Source organism: Trichosurus vulpecula, chromosome 9 (assembly GCF_011100635.1).
Source record: "Trichosurus vulpecula isolate mTriVul1 chromosome 9, mTriVul1.pri, whole genome shotgun sequence".
NCBI classification, from domain to species: domain Eukaryota; kingdom Metazoa; phylum Chordata; class Mammalia; order Diprotodontia; family Phalangeridae; genus Trichosurus; species Trichosurus vulpecula.
This window is the reverse complement of record NC_050581.1, coordinates 154,567,240-154,576,552: the sequence shown is the minus strand read 5'-3', so window position 1 is coordinate 154,576,552 and position 9,313 is coordinate 154,567,240. Positions and strand designations below refer to the sequence as shown.

The 9,313-nt window shown below is 43.5% G+C and overlaps 1 protein-coding gene across 3 annotated transcripts in view; it reads left to right on the top strand.

Annotated features, from left to right (window-relative positions):
* Positions 1 to 656: 656 nt before the first annotated feature.
* SETD5 (SET domain containing 5) overlaps positions 657 to 9,313 on the top strand; it is a 74,504-nt gene continuing 65,847 nt past the window's right edge. For 2 of the 3 annotated variants that reach the window (XM_036739073.1, XM_036739071.1), the window contains exon 1: positions 947 to 1,068. The gene's annotated coding sequence lies outside the window, so the exon portion shown is untranslated. Of the gene's footprint in view, positions 1,069 to 9,313 lie in introns of all 3 variants that reach the window. The other variant, XM_036739076.1, reaches the window with a different exon arrangement.

Sequence of the window (9,313 nt, the reverse complement as noted above, 5' to 3'; positions counted from 1 at the left end):
CCGAGACGCTCTCCAGGCCCACCCCCTCCCGGCCGCATGGGGCGGTAGAAGCGGGAGGCACCTTCAAGTCCCCCTCTAGGTCGCCCTACCCCCTCCCCGACCTACCTACCCCGCCCATGGGGCAGTCCGATAGCCTAGGCAGCGGCGTATTCTCGAGGCCGTAACTGACAGGAGCTTCACTCCAACCAGCAAACGCCATTTGTGTTTTCACACGCGGCGGGAGGCGACGCGCCCAATCAACGAGAGGAGGCGGGCCAGAAGAGCTCCACCCGCTGCGGGAGCCATGGCAGGGTTCTGGTCTTGCTTTATCCGCTCCCTTCTGCTTCTCCCTCCCCCTCCAGCGCGGCGGACAGGCCCCGCTTTCCAGTTGCCGTTGAGCGAAACACTAAGGTTTCCACCTCTCGACGGCTTCACCCATCTCCGCCGTCAGCAGCCAACCCCACACCCCCTGAAGAGTTCCGCTCCCCTACCTAGCAGCTGGCTCTCTGACGAGCCGGTGCCCCCGCGCACAGCCTCTTCTGCTGGCGACCCCAGCGGCTGCTCCTGATTGGCGGCCGCATGACCAATGGGTGCGGAGCGCTGGGAGTGGAGGCCAATGGCGCGGCGGGAGGGGGCGTGTCCCGGGTGCCCCTGGCGCCAGTGCCGGGGATCCCCGTGCGGTCAGTGGCGTTTCCGCTCGGGCAGCGGGCTGAGTGAGCTGCCGCCGCTGCTGCCGCCGCCGCCGCCGTCGCCGTCGCTGCTGCCGCCACCGCTGGGGGAGGGGCGGCCGCCGCCCGCCAGCTTTCTCACAGACTCTCGCGCAGCAGCAGCAGCAGCAGTAGCAGCCGCCCCGCCAGTCCGCCCACACTCCCTCCCCCTATACCCCCCCTCCCCGCCCGCGCGCCCGCCCTCGGTTCGCTCCGCCTTTCTGCCCCTACCCCCACCCCCACCTCACAGGCTCGGGCCATTCCCGGCCAGGAAACACCGCGGCGCCGCGCTGGGCCTAGCTCGAGTCCTGGTCTCCCCGGCAGTGCCGCACACCGCAGCCCGGGCCCGGGCCCGGGTCCCCCGCGCCTGGGAGGGACACAGGTAAGGGGTCTGACGAAAAAAGGCCAGTATCGCGTGGGGTCACCACCCCCTCCCCCATCCTCGGGCCTGCTCTCCTCGGGGCCCGGGGCCTGAGCCTCGCGTCGCAGGAAGCCTCGAAGGATGCTTCCCTACCTCTGCTCCCGCCACCCCCACACCCCTCCTCCCAGGAGCGCCCCCCTCCTCTCTCGGCTCGAGGATGCCTCCTGGGCCGGGTCGGGACCCTTCCGTCCCCTCCCCCATCCCCCCCGGGGAGGGTCCGCGGGTCCCCCGAGCCTTGCTCCCCAGTGCCGGCCCCGTGGGCAGCCCGCTGCGCCTCCTGGGCCTCGCCGTGCCCCCCTCCTCCCCGAGCCCGGAGCCCTTCCCTCCTCCGTGTGTCTGCTCCCATCTCCGATGGCTGCTTCCTTTCCCACAGGGAAGCCGCGGCCTCCTCCGAGCCCTCTCGCCACCCCTCCCCCCGTGCACATTCCTGGACTTCCCGCGGCCTGCTCCGCGCATCTCCGCGGAGGGAGCCCAGGGCTGGGGTTTTGTACGATTCCAGGCTGGAGCGCCGCCAGCTCGTGTCGTTTTTCCTGCCTTGGGCGTGGAGGGCCATCGTTTTAGGGATGTTTTTTCTTTGCTTTGCTTTCTTTTCTTTTTTTAAGGCAGAATAATATGTGACTTAAGAATTCTTTTTCCCTGAGTTACGAACGAGGTGTGAGACAGGGTGGTTCGCGAAGGTAGAAGAGAGCCGAAATGGAAGGGTTGTAGGGTGAGAGGGAAAGTTTAACTGTGGGGAAAACCCCCTTCTATGCTAATTTATTCTCTGGCTCCTTTGACGGCCTCACTCCTCTCCAGGGGGGAAGGGGGGGTCTCTTTCCCCCGGGTCCTGATGCTGCAGCCAGCTCTGCTGCTTGGGGCGGGGGTGCTTGTTTGACCTGCATTTTCTGCCTTCTCATATTACTTGTGTAATGTATTCACTAATAACTCATTTCTTGCCTAGAGCTCCAGGCCCCATTTGAGGTTTGCCTGTATTTTAGTCTGTCTCTTCCATTTTCACTGGGAATGTGTTCACAGGCCTGGGTGTCTCCCCAGCTTCTCCCTCAATTTCCTTCAGCGATTGACTGAAACAAGTTGTTTTAAATGACATACAATTGTGGGCAAGGTCATATTCATTCTGTGTCACCAGAGCCCCATCCTTGTTTGCTGGGTCAATGTTTCAGAGATTTTTATTCAGTTGATTGGGAACCCAGATGCCAAGTTAGGTGGTAAGTGTCTTTGATGAGAATTTTGATCCCATAAATAAATTTGCTAAATTTTGTAACGATTAATGTTTGTATGTCAGTAAAGGAAAAGTGATAAATGGCGATTTTTTAAAAAATCGTGTGAAATTTGAGCTTCAAGAATATGGTATGTAGTAGTAGCTTCATAGGCTGGTGTTTGCAGGCCTTGGAGAATCAGGAATAATAATTTTTTAAATAAGGCTGTTCCAGTTTTATTTAGAAGATAACTGCCTTCCAGGGTTCTGGCCCATTATGTGATTGGAGTGTTTAAGCTTTACTCCGGCTGTCACTGTGGGCAGAAGAATGAATTATGATTTCCTTTTGTAGAACATGGCACAAGAGTCTGTCACTTGGGCAACAGATATACATTCGGGATTTTAACAGGCTTTAAAAAAATGTTGCTCTGAAAGGAAGTTTTATTCCAACATTGATTTTGTCTTAAAAATCAATTTTAAATTAGGTTTAGATAAATTTTGATTTTCTAATAAAGGTCTTCTAATAATTAAAAGATGGAACCTTGGGATGGTTTCTTTCTGAGAATATCATTCCAGTCTGCTTGGCAAGGAGCACTGATGGGAAGGAAAGTGTGTAAGGAGTGGGGGTGGGGTGAGGAGAGAAGAGGGTTGTTCCTTTGGGTTGGATCTCAGGGGTGAGTATACAAGGCAGCAGCAGCTGCTGGCTCTGGAGCTCTGGTTGCTACGTGAGAAGCTTGAGTAGTGCTGGCTGCTGTCTCCAGGGAAGGACAACAGTGCAGCGTCCATTAATGCTGTTGGCTGCAGGGAACTGCACTTAGGAGATGGCTGGTTCTACTACTGAGAAGGAACCTTGGTTTCTTGGGAATTTTTACTGCTAATCTGATTTGCTTAAAAAGAATTCTCTATATAGAGAGGAAAATTAACAATTCATAACCTCCCACCCATTTATATCAGTAGTTGGAAAAATGAATTTTGTTGGAGTTTTCTGGCATCCATAGAGAACTATTCTCAAATGTTGCTGAAAATTCCAGGTATTTCATTTGTACTCTTTTTCAAGCCCCTAAAAAACCATAGTAGGGAGAATCAAGATTCTTCCTCAAAATGGGGCAGGAAAAAGAGAGAGAAAGAGATATACACGCATACATATACACAGACGCAGGCAGCCCCTTTTTTCTAACTACATATTCTTTTCCTCCATTCCTTCCAGTTAATCATACAACCACATGCTTTACTTACTGTTATGTCCGTCTTTCCCTCCATTAAGTAGGCCATATTATCTTTATTGAATAAAATGTCTGCCCTGTAAAATGGTTACAAGTATCATGCCATACTATGGGATTTTTCCATTTGCAGATTATAGAATAATACGTTGCTAAACCAGACTTTGGAATTTTAAGAGGATCAACTAATAGAAATTAGCCCTCTCCAAGTGGTGATTAGTATACCAAGCACCTTTTTTTCTTGCTGTATTATTTATACAGACTAACAAATGGAGATGAATATATCTGCTGGGGAGTTTTGACTCTTTAATTGTCTCATTGGGTATAGTTTTCTGACATTACAAGGATACAGTCCTTGAATATGACACACCTGGACCCATCTATGAAGAGATGGGGCTGACTAGAAGGAATATGCAGAAACTGTCTAGTAGTGGACATCTGAGAAGACTGCATCAGAGCAACTTAACCCTCCCCCAGCTTCTCATGATCAGAAAGTTTTCCATATTAGCAGAGCAGTCTGCTAAGTATGGTGGTCCAGTTGGATGAAAACCACCACTCAAATGGACTGAAACCTACTATATATAATAATTAGCAGAAGCTGGTGGTGGTATGTTTTCAAATTTGAGTCCTCCATGGGTTAAAATTAGTGATATTGTAATCAATAATTTTTTGGTTTAAATTCATGTGATTATATTTCAGTCCCACAGATATTTTTAATGTACAGTGGTGACTCCAATATTTGTGTCAGGGAACCAAGATGAATGAAAATGAGTTTTTGCTATTCACAAATATGAACTGTGTTTTCTCCCAGCCATTGACCAAGCATCCAAGCAGACTAATGAAAGAGAAAACCTTTTAAAACAGTATTTTTAGATTCTTCTGGTACTTTGTACTGTAACTGTTGTTTTTTTTTAAACTTTGTAATGTAAAAGATGACATCAAATAAATGCTCTTTTTCACTTGTATTGGCCTGTTGTTTGAACCACACTGTAATCTAAGATAAAAAGATTTTTAGAAATGAGCATAGGTAAAGAGAGGGTCTATTAATCCTCAGATCTACATTTTATGCTGTTCAAAAGTTTTTTTAAACCTACTTAGAACCCTATATATGTACTACTTCCATGTTACTGTAACTAATCTATTCTTTTTAAAAAGCCATTTTTTTCTCATGTTTGAGAAAAATACCAGAGCAGTACTCAGAAGTAGAGAATGCTGTTTCCACGTTGTCATCCCGTTTGCATTAGAAGTAATATATGAAACATTATGTCACAATTATAGACCATCAAAGGTCACTGGAAATATCTCTGTAGAAAGATGAACAGAATATATTTTTCTCATCAATTAGATTTCAAGTCTGGTGGCTCTCAGCTTAATTTGAAGCTGGAGGCCCTCCCTAGCAGCTAATTTTTTTAAATGATCTTTTATTTTCAGATGTTAGTAACTGAAACTTTTTTGATAAGATCCGTCTTTCTAGAAAAAATGCTTTTTTACTGGTCGTTGAACAATGACTGACTCTGAAACTTGACCAAAAAATGTGAACTTCATAATACAACTTATTTTCACTTGGAACTTGATAGAAAATGAAATATTCCATTACTTGAAGATGATTGCCCCATGCATATAAGTATAATTTTTGTGTTAGAAGCTTTAGATGGCATTGTGCAGTTCAGAGAGTTCCACATTATGAGTTAAAGTGACTTTTAAAGTTTTAGTATTGAATTCAGAGTCTCGATTTATTCTCTCTTCCCTTAAGAGACACTTACTTGGTATAGGGGAGTTTATGTTGTAGGGCAGGAAAAAGAAGATGTGTATGTACTCTGGATTCTATAGTATTAAGTCTTTACATCTATTGCCCATATACAATTTTTCCTATCACTTTAATTATAACAATTATTTTCTTTGAAAATCCTGTACCAGATGTAGGCTTGCTGTTCACTTTTTTTCTTGTTATCCCCTTTATTGAGATTTGATGCTTCAGAGAATTTTGTTCTGACAAGGGCTTTAAATTGTTTTCGACAAACTCAGTTTTACACTTTCTCAGTGGATTTTTAAGATATTATCAAGCTAAACCTCAATCCATCCGCTTTACACTGTCATTCTGTAAGTAAGGAGTTTGTAATCTCATCTTGTCTACTCCATTTTCCCATCATTGGTTTGGCTTGCTGAATACTTTGACTTAAAGAGTCAATCTACTATCTTTGGTATGAAGACAAGGAGTTCTTCTCATTGGAGAAATAATAGTGATATTCTGTCTTTGTAAGATTCTTGAATTATTAGCCAGTTTCCCTGATACCTAAAACTGTAATATTTTTGCCCAATTTGCCCTCTCCTCTACCCACAGTAAGATTCAAAGAGATCAGGAGCCTTGGTGAAATACCTTAGGTAAAATAAATGGAATCTGTTCCTTGGTCTTTTTACCACACACACTATACCCTACCTGTTGTTTCCCATTTGCCTGAATTTCAGAGGCAAAAATTATAAAAGACTTCTAGAATTAGCTCACAGAGTTGGTTTGTAGCTGAGAGTCAAAATTTTCATTTGCTCAGCTAACTCCTACTCTCCCACCCCCATTTTAGGGGATGGTGGGTATATCCTGCTCCTGGCTTGTATTTGGAAACTGAGATAAAACAGGAAGAAGAGATTTAGACACCATGAGGGGAATCAAAGACCACTACAGCAGGGTTTGCTGAAAGTAGAATAGGAAGATTTTTGTTTCAAACTGCCAGCTGCTGATGTCAGACTAACTCCCTTATTATGCCTCCAGTAGGCCTGTCAATATGGCCAAACAGCTAGATAAGTGCAGGGCTGGACAAAGGGCTCTTTGCACAGCAGGGAGGCGATGCTGATGGGGGAGGGGCAGGAGGAGGAGGTTCTTTTCCCTGGGAGATTATTCAGCTTGGCATACAATTAAAGAAATCATTTGCAGTTTCCTGCTTGAGCACTGAATTTGTGCCAACTGTGTACTATTAACCCCAAAGTTGTCCGGGAATATGTGGTAGGATCATAAAATTTTCTGTCCGAGGAAAAAAATAAAACTAAAGTCTGCTACAGACTGAGGTGAAACCAAATCCCACCCTTCACTCCCAGTAAATGTAACATCAGTACTGAACAGGGCTGCTCTATGGCAATTCACAGCTGAATTCTTGTTAGGAAATGGAAAGGAATACTGTGTCCAAATGAAACTTGCTGGGAGAGTTAGAGACACACAATGTCATTATTTTGGTTGGGATTGGACCAGAACATGTAGGCTAATTTGTTTCCCTTTGTGAAAAGGTTACATATTGCTAGGTTCCAATTTTACTTTAAATCAATGAACCGAACATCTTCCAACATTTAAGTGTTGGGTCACTGAGAGGACTAGTTATTGTTTCATCTTCACCCACTTTCCTAGAGAAGATTACTCATCCATTTTTATTTTTTAGGTCAGGCCCAGCCTTGTTTGACTTGTTAGGTCTCAACCCTCAATTGAAGGTAGTATAGTTGCATCTAGCTTATCAAAATACAAAGAAGCGTAGGATTGAAAGAGATCTGGTCCATCAATGTGCCTTTAAGCAGAGGTATACCTAAATCATCCCTGAGCATTCCAAAGATTTGCTGCCCATGTGGGGAGATCTGCTTTCATCCAAAGGCTAACTGGTTTAGTCTGCTGAATGGTACCTTCAGGTTTTTTTTGTTTTGTTTTGTTTTGCTTTAACGTAAGGCAGTAAAGGTGCATTTGCTTTAAGAAAACCCAGAATACAAGAAATCCATACTTACAGAGGTTAGACTGTTGCTCACCTTTCTAAAGGATTCTTCTTTTTACAAATTGACCAACCACCAAGTTTGTTTAAATGGTAAACTCCTAATACATTTCTGTATATTAAAAGTGTTTTCCCCCCAAGAACCTGGCACTTGGGTAAATTGAGGCACACTTATATTAAAGAATTATTTCATAAGTTAGTCTTTATACTTTCCAACTCTCCATCTGAGAGTTAAATGAATGGAATTATTATTTTGGTTTACTGACTTGGGCCTCTAGCTATAAGCAAAAAATGTGTTAAATAAAGGCTCAGTAAACTTGAGCAGAAGATTGTATGCCACTAATGTATGTTGTGAAAGTGAATAAATTGCTTAGCTTTATTGTTGCATTTCCCTTTCTGAGTGTAGTGATGTTTACATTACATGTGCATGTATAGAGAAACTGGTAAATAGAGTACTATATTAGTGCTAAGCATCAAAACTGATTGCATTTATATTTTGACCTGATTCTGAAGATCTGAGGTTCTAATATTCCCATTTACTGCTGTAAGTTAAGTAGCTTCTCCATTTCTTCCATCATTAAAGTGGAGGTAGAATCTTTTTTCATATAATTTTGTAAAGGAAATACAGTGAACCATATTAATATAACTTCCAAGAATTTCAGTGTAGTTTCATTCATAGTCCTTTCACACAGATGATTACCATAAGTACTTGTAAGATTACCTTGGAAATCATGTACTCCATTCCCTACCATCTTAAATCATTCTAGGTGGTTCAGTGAAAGTATGGAAAACTTCCTGAGTTCAAATCTGGCCTCAGGTACTAGCTGTGTGACCCTGGGCCTGCCTCAGTTTCTTCTTCTGTAAAATGAGCTAGAGAAAGAAATGCAAACCACTCTGGTACCTTTGTCAGGAAAACCTCAAGAGGGGTCATGAAGAGTCAGACACAACTGAAATGACTGAACAACTAAACCATCCTGACTGGTCATCACACCTGGCAAAAATCTACATACCTAAACAACTGGGGAGAACATCTTCTCTACTGGAGTTACTGGGAGCTGTTGTTTGAACCTGAGCCTTGAAAAAGTTCTTAACAGAGATTAGAATTTGGGGATCATCACCTATGTCTTTAAGGGGTATAATAACTGGAAGGACTGAGATTCCCCTCCCTAACTATAAGAGTTAACAACATTTGCAGTAAGAGCAGCAGTCTAAAATTAAGGCGAATCAATGAACCCCACCCATCTTTTCCTTTGCAGTCCTTCTACTTTCTTACTGCTACCAGTAAGAAGAAATTATAAAAGAAAAAGGAGAGGACAGAGGAAAATTAGAGTGGCAAGTAAATATGTTAATCATGGTTAAATGGGAGGGGGAGGTGTATATATGCTTATTTCTAAAGGATTTGTCCTAAAAATTTCCTAGTGTGAGATAAAATTTCGTAGTATAAAATTTTACACCTTTATGCTCCTGATGAATCCCAGAATCTTGACAGGTTTGGGGAAGGATTCTTATGTATTCAATTATCATCAGCTATTCATACATTCATTATCATGATTAGATGCCAGAATGAGTATTATTAGTATTGTTATTGAAAAACTCCAATAGGCTGTAGATTATGCTTTGGATTTTTATGAGTATTTTTACTCATCTACAGTATGATTAAACCCAAGGACTGTGGGTCTGTACTAATTTATATAGCTCCTTTATACTCAGAAGAGCTTTTCTTATGCCCTTACCTATATTTCTGTATATTTTGTTTTAACTCAATTGAGACAAGATAGCTAGTTACCATTATTATTTATTTGGAGGCAATTATTCTTATGCCTTTTTCCCCCTCAGGTTATTTAGTTTCATTTCCTTTGGCTCTCCTGCCTTCTCTCAGAATAACTTTTGGGGGAGGGTGGGAACCGGGGTCAACTTTATTTCTCTCTTTTGACCCCTATTCATTCCCTCCAATTCCTCCGTACTATTAGGCAGGGTTTGAGTCAGAAGATGTACTCAAACCCTGGCTCTGCGAATTAAATTATTACCTGTGTGATCTTGGGTAAGTCACT